The sequence below is a fragment of the Ctenopharyngodon idella genome, chromosome 3 (assembly GCF_019924925.1).
Source record: "Ctenopharyngodon idella isolate HZGC_01 chromosome 3, HZGC01, whole genome shotgun sequence".
Lineage (NCBI taxonomy): Eukaryota > Metazoa > Chordata > Actinopteri > Cypriniformes > Xenocyprididae > Ctenopharyngodon > Ctenopharyngodon idella.
In genome coordinates this window covers 51,082,406-51,089,905 of record NC_067222.1, presented here as the reverse complement: position 1 = coordinate 51,089,905, position 7,500 = coordinate 51,082,406, and the positions used below count along the sequence as shown (strand labels likewise).

The window sequence follows — 7,500 nt, the reverse complement described above, 5'->3', positions numbered from 1 at the left end:
GAGAGATTCTACCCATAATGCTTTGAGCTCATGATGAATCAGTGACAGTGAGATGAAATAGAGTCCCTTCATTACATTAATACTGAAATATCATGACACAATAAATGAGTGTGTGTGTGTGTGTGTGAGTGTGAGAGAGTGTGTGTGTGTTTGTGTGAGTGTGTGAGTGTGTGTGTGTGTGTGTGTGTGTTAATGACTAAAAATCACATGATTAAATAAATGTTGAAATATTGTAGTAAATGTTGAACTGCAGTGTACATGTATATTGTGTCATGTGGTGTCGTTATGAGGAGCAGGAGTGACACTTAAAGATTTAGATCCACTAACCCACTGAAAAATAACATGAAGAATCAATTTATCAATTTAATCATTCAAACATAAATGGACATTTTTAAATGTATGAATAAATACACAAATTTAAAACTGTTTATTTGATTCATGTTTTAAAACGTAGATTAACAGAACAATAAAAAGTACATTAATAAATCATTTTAAATCACTTTTTAAAAAGCATTTGCCAATAGCTTTTCTTTATCCATTTGTCAATCGAGTTAAAAATGCCATTGGTCAGGACACACGTGGAGCAACCAATCAACTTTCACCTCAGTTTGAAGAGCCAATCCTCTGCCACTTGTAAATGTAACACACGCTGTCATTGGACAGTGAGAACAACTATTCGTCAGAGCCGTTAAATGTGAGAGTTGTGACACTCCGCCTACTTCTCTACTATATAGTAGGAGAAAAGCTGTTAAAGTTTTTTCCTAACAAAATTAAAATGAAAATTCAAATGCTTTAAAAGATCAAATAATAAATCAAAGTTTCAAAACAGCTGCTTAAATGATAAATCAAATTCTCAAATGCAATTTCATTTCCTCATTCGGGGAAGCAGGAACTGTATCAATAATCAAATTAAAACTCATTTGTATTTGATTTTTAATTTTCATATAATTTTCATATAATTCAATGCTCAAATGATAAATCAAATCAACTGTCAATCAAGTAGAGTGGGCGGAGCTTTGAGGCGGAAGAGATGAAGATATGTGACGATGAGCAGCACTGCGGCTTTTCACGGTGTAATTTCAGATCTGCGTGCCCTCTCCAAGATGTGTTCTTGGGAAGATTTAATGACAATGTTGTGGAGTCAACAGTGGAATATCTCCTTGAGAGAATGGGGGAAATATCGCCCCCTACAGACACCGAGGTCAACAGCGTTGCGATTGCAAACCTGCAGGAGGTACTGAGGCAACTGCAGGTCAAAGAGTCAGAAGAAAGCCATTGCCAGAGAGACCGACTCAAAATATTCCAGCAGAGACCATCGAGACGTCTTTAATGAGAGGTGTAAAGGCTGCGGAAAGATTGTTTGGCGTTTCGGAGAGGACCATACGTCGTCGAAAGCGTGAATATGGAATAAGGTAAGTCACATATGGGCCATTCTGAGCGTTATCAATTATCACTCGTTTGCAGTAGAGATCGACCGATATGGGTTTTTCTATAACCGATGCCGATGTTTAGAGGTCAGGGTCAGCCGATGGCCGATATGTGCTGCTGATTTTTAGGGCCGATATCTTGAAGTTTTCCTCTTCATTTGCATGCTAAAATGTCACACTAATAATAAGTGGATGCACAACATTTCTAAACTTAACATCATTTATTGAACACTGACTTGACTTACATAAAGGTTTTAGAGCATTTATCAAGCAGAATTTTTCAAGTTTGTTGGAACATAAATGTAAACTTAAATATACATTTAAACAAAAATAAATACAACTTTATAAATAAAAATCAATTAAAAACTTTGTCATGTTGCACAGCCTTGTATGCAAGGACAGTGCTAAACTCTCAGTGATTTCTGACATTCTTGACGGTTAACGTTAGACAGGTTTAATGAGGATCATAACTGTGCGACATATATATATATATAGTCATTGGTCGGAACACATCACTTTATTAGGCTGATGTCCATTTCGCATTACACAGATGATGGAAACACATGCAGATGCGCTGAATTTTCAGACTGAGCTGAATTTTCATTAATGCAAAGTTGGATGGAAACCCGGCTATTGTCAATGGATATCACACAAAAAGCAACGTGCAAACTTTCCGGAAAAGTTATGCCGGTAAAAGCTTATCCTCGGTCAGTATTCAAAGTGAAAGTAAAAGTGACGGAGCTGCCTGACGCTGCATTAACGGAGCATTTTCTCTCAGAGACAGATTTCAACATAATACGCTGATAACGGTATATAACTGTCTTAATTTATTCCATTATTTCTCTTGTGGCCCGTACATATAGTGAAACAAATGAGAAAAATAGTATTTCGTGTTAAACAGCTTGTTTTTTTTGTTGTTTTTTTTAAAGTTGGTGCATGGAGTAGCCTAAAGCTGCTCTTAATTTTCATTTATGACTGCAGTGTTAGGAAATATTATAGACTGTTAATAATTATAATTATAGGTCTAATTCATTGTATAATAGACCTAAAAAATGTTTAAAACATTTTCAAAGAGGAGCCGATAGCCTAATCTTTTATTATCCTCACAGCACGTCAGTTATGCGGTGATGCGCTGTGAAATTATTGCGGGGCAAATTTATAATATTATTAATTTAATAATAAAAGTAGCTTACCTAATAGTAATAATAATAGACTAGAAGAATGTAACAGGCTTACATTAATTGGAAATGCCAAACCCTCTTAATATTGCCGATATTTGTCGGAGTAACGTAGCCCTCAATCACGCTGCAGTGTTTGTGAGAGCTGCCGCCTTCTCCACCCCAAGCACAGAGTGAAATTCTCCGACTCCGATACAGGAAAAATAAAACAGAACTTATAACATTGGGGCTAATATGTTAGCAAGCAAGCTGCTGGTAGTTTTAGACTACAGTCCTTAAAGTTAACTACAAGTAAGCGAACCTTCAACCAGCTGTAGCATTATGCCAGTTCCCGACGGTTCTATGCTATCCGTTGTTTCTTTCACTAAGTGAAGCAACACTTTATAGTTTACTAGTAATATATAGTAAATATATGGCCATAGGACTTTGAAATATCAGAATTTAAGCCTTAGGCTACCTTTATCTCCCAGGACTGTTGTTGAATCTTCCAAAAGTTTCAATTCACATGCGGCAGCAGCACATTCCACCGCACCAATAACACAGGTCTGCCCGTGGATGTGCCTGGCTTTAAATCGGCACTACTAAACACGGATATCGGCCGATGTCGATATATTAAAAAAAGACAAATATCGGCCCGATATATCGGCCGACCGATATATTGGTCGACCTCTAGTTTGCAGGGGATGCTGCGAAACTGTAGTTATGGGGAAAATGAAGCTTTTCAAAACTCCGAATCAGTTGATCCTTAATCCGATTCACCAAATGATTCACTAAAGCTCTTGAATCACCGTACGCTAGTGACACCTGCTGGTCAAACATTATAAATGCAGCGTAAACAAGAGCTTTTTATAAACGTGTTACAATACAAACGTTTGTAATGAAAGTGTAAATGTATCATCCACAACAAGAACACTGTACGTCTGATAAGAGTTTTTCTGTCAGAAAAGCTCTGCGCAGTTTGGTGTGAATTAAAGCCCTTCAGTCTGTAACACTTTACAATAAGGTTCATTAATTAAACATTAGTTAATGTATTAACTAACATGAACTGACCATGAGCGATACATTTGTTACTGTATTTACTAATCTTTGTTAAAGTTAATGAAAATACAGTTGTTCATTGTTTGTTCATGTTAGTTCACATTAAGTAATGTTAACAAGATTTTAATAATGTATTAGTAAATGTTGAAATTAACATTACGATTAAAGAGAACATTACGACATAAAGATTAATAAATGCTGTGTAAGCTTAGTTCATTATTAGTTCATGTTACCTAATGTAGTTAACTAATGTTAACTAATGAAGCTCATTGTAAAGTGTCACCAGTTAGTCTTCATCTTTGTATCCAAACAGGTTTCTGTTCCTAGCTCTTCAAGGCCGGTTTCACAGACAGGGCACAGCTTAAGCCAGAACTAAGATATTTAAGCAGCTTTAATAAAAATGCCTCAGAAAAAACATTACTGGTGTGTATCTTGAGACAAAACAGTGGCACTGACATATTTCAAGATATTTTCAGTAAAGATAACTCAAATTAGCATTTTAGTCTGGGACGAATGTAGGAATTGTCTATGAAAGCAGGGGTTAATTTACTGTAGTAGAGGCACTAGAAGTTAAAGGGGGTGTAATGCTATTTCATGCATTCTGACTTACTGACACTGTTGAAGAGCTGCATTCTCACGCTAAACATGGACAAAGTTTCAAAACACAAGCGAGACAGTTACTACTTCCGGTTGTGGACAAGTCTCGCTGTTTTTTGTATGGCCCTTTATCACGTAATAAAGGACGTAATTCCTTGTATAGGCTCTTCTCTCTGATAGGCGTGCGCACACACATCACCCAGAGCAAGAGCCGCCCGTCAACACGCTTCGTTCGGGACACGGAAGCCGAGAGATTTTTCAACAATGTCTGTGTCCCAATTCAGGGGCTGCACCCTTTGAAGGCCGCATCATTTAAGAAAAATAACCGTTAGAAAGAAAGACAGTATTTTACACCTCACAATGAATATCAGTCAATTTTATCACGGTTACTTTTCTTAAATAAGACATCCTTGATGACGTATGCAGCCTTCAAATGAGACCTCCGGAGGACGCAGCCTCTGAAATGAGACGCAGCTCACTTTATAATTTTATAATGCATCTGTATTTTATAAATATGATAAAACTTGCTTACTTGAAATTGTTCTTTCTAAATGAATTTGGAACTAGTTCCTGTCTTTGAGATTAACTGTTTTTCTTTTAGTTGCCATACCATTGTTTGCCCATTACTGCAGAGAGTCTGACCTACACACAGACATATCACATGATGATCTGGACAGAACTGTAGCAGAAATCCAGAACCTCGAGCCCAACTCCGGCTACCGTATGATGCATGGACACTTGAGCTCAAGAGGTGTTAAACTTGTTCATCTTAATGTAAAATACTAATTATTGCATTAATTGGCCATACTTCTACAGTAGACACCATTAAATAAAGTAACTCCTGAAACTGGCAGATTTGATCTTCAGTAGTCAGAGATTTTATACAGGTAAGATTAAGAATGGTTTCAGTTCATTTTTCACTTTTATTATATTAGTTGAAAGAGTGTGCGAGTCCCTACGGAGAGTGGATCCACAGGGAGCACAGCTATGAGCCTCGTCTCTACACACATTGAGGCGTCGACAGTTTTCTGTTCCAGCACCTAATGCCATGTGGTGTACAGATGGGAACCGCAAACTTATTAGGTATGTTTTTAAGCTTCGAAGGATTAGTTCACTTCAGAATTAAAATTTCCTGATAATTTCCTGACCCCCATGTGACCAAAGATGTTCATGCCTTTCTTACGTAATTCGTGAAGTTGTGGTTGCTAGCGCTAGACGGACATTTGTGGTGAAATTTTTATTTTTTAGAAAATGTCCGATGGTTTCTCTAGATAAGACTCTTATTCCTCGTCTGGGATCGTGTAGAGCTCTTTGAAGCTGCACTGAAACTGACATTTGGACCTTCAACCCGTTGAACCCCAGTGAAGTCCACTATATGGAGAAAAATCCTGGAATGTTCATTTCTTTTCCACTGAAGAAAGAAAGACTTGAACATCCTGGATGACATGGGGGTGAGTAAATTATCAGGAAACTTTAATTCTGAAATGAACTAATCCTTTAAAGTGAAAGATAGTTTAAAAATATAAATTCTGTCATACTTTACTTAGCCTAAAGTACATTATCACAGCACCACCTGACACAAGAAGTGGGAGCCGCTTAGAGCAAAGAAAAATTTTAAAACGGCATTTATCATTTTGAGTGACAACGCAAGACAGAAAACCATTTTAACTTTTTTGTTGTTTTTGTATTTTTTAATGTAACCATGTGACTGACCATATGGGCAGCACTTTCCCATGTTCATAGGAATGCAGAACTAACACCGTAAATAAAACACCATCTAAATGCATGAGATTTATCAATGAGGTGCCAGATGTCCACGTGAGAAACAATTACTGTCTGAATAGTGACAGAATTTACCTTTGAGTTTATAATCAATGAACAAAATGTCAGCAAACTAAGTGATGTTTGCTGCTGCCTGAAAACCGGGAAAAGACAACAGTTGTCTATTGATGAGAAGCGAAAAAGTAAAATAGCCCTAGATGAATCCTGTGCATCTCTTTCAGGTAGCCTATGTATGTTCACAAACATGTGAAAGTTTTGGCGATTTAAGGCTGACATTATTTATACGTTTAACGCCGCATTAATAATTTGACCAGCAATGCGTTTGCCTGATTTGATAGGCGTCATATTATAATTTCAATTATTTTAATGTGCTCTGCATTGCGTTTTGAACCATGGTAAAGATATCTGTAGGGCTGTCAATACCGGAAGAGGAGCATTCCACGGACGCGAATTCATGAACCACATTATTAGACAGTTTTCTAAGGATGCATGATTTATTAAAACCATTAAAAAATCATAATACAGCATTGCATATATCCTTTTAAAGCTACGCTTACACAGGAGAATACATCAATAAAAGTTTAAAGCCTCGCTCTGAGTGCGCATGTTTGATGTCCGCATATTCTTGTTCAAGAAATTACAGTGGCTGTAGCATTTCTGTCACAAAGAAGTGTCCAATTATAATAATAATAATAATAATAATAATATTTTAAATTAATATTATATTTTTAATTAAATGCTGTTTGGTCAAAAACAAGGATTTGATTATGCTGTGTAACAACAACAATCATCAGGCTTTTGGCGCCCTCTGCAGGCATTTGTTATAATACATAACATTTCAGGGGAAAAGGCTCTTGATGTGTTTAAATATGCAGATTAGCTTGTTTTGGTTAATTTAGAAGAAATCTATACAGATGCAAACAGACGGAGGGTAGTAGGCTTAAAACAAACACCATCTAAATGTGTATTTTGGACGTTTTCTTTCCATTAGTGTAAAAGAAGACATGGAAGCAAAAATAGACCAAAATCTCAAAATTGTCCACTAGATACTTGAAAATAGTAGCGTAGAAAACATGCACATTGAGTTTCCTTTGTTCTTGTGATAAACCTAGTGAACACTAAAGGAGACCATGGTCTCTGTGTGAACTGATTATTTCAGAGAAATCTGTGGAGTATGAAACAATTGCGTGAGTGTGAGGGAATTAAAATAATTTGGTAAGGAAGTCAGAGTTGTGTTAATATATTTAACATTTTCTTTTTTAAAAAAATAAATAATTATGAGAAGTGCCCTTTATTCCACTTGAGCCCCTGCCCCCCAAAATGTCTGTGCACATCCCTGATTGGCACCCTTTTATTCAATACTTTTTGCAACCTCCTTTTCCCAAGATAACAGCTCTGAGTCTTCTCCTATATTGCCTGATGAGTTTGGAGAACACCTGACGAGATCAGAGACCATTCCTTCATACAGAATCTCTCCA

At 36.7% G+C, this 7,500-nt stretch overlaps 1 protein-coding gene across 3 annotated transcripts in view; it reads left to right on the top strand.

The window, feature by feature from the left end:
• LOC127508724 (NACHT, LRR and PYD domains-containing protein 12-like) overlaps window positions 1-7,500 on the top strand; it is a 506,035-nt gene that overhangs the window by 158,314 nt on the left and 340,221 nt on the right. Inside the window, exon 11 of one of the 3 annotated variants that reach the window (XM_051886995.1) lies at window positions 1-450. This exon is cut by the window's left edge and continues 573 nt beyond it. The exons of 1 other annotated variant lie outside the window; for it this stretch is intronic. The gene's annotated coding sequence lies outside the window, so the exon portion shown is untranslated. Of the gene's footprint in view, window positions 451-7,500 lie in introns of those variants that run through there. One more of the 3 variants, XM_051886993.1, reaches the window with a different exon arrangement.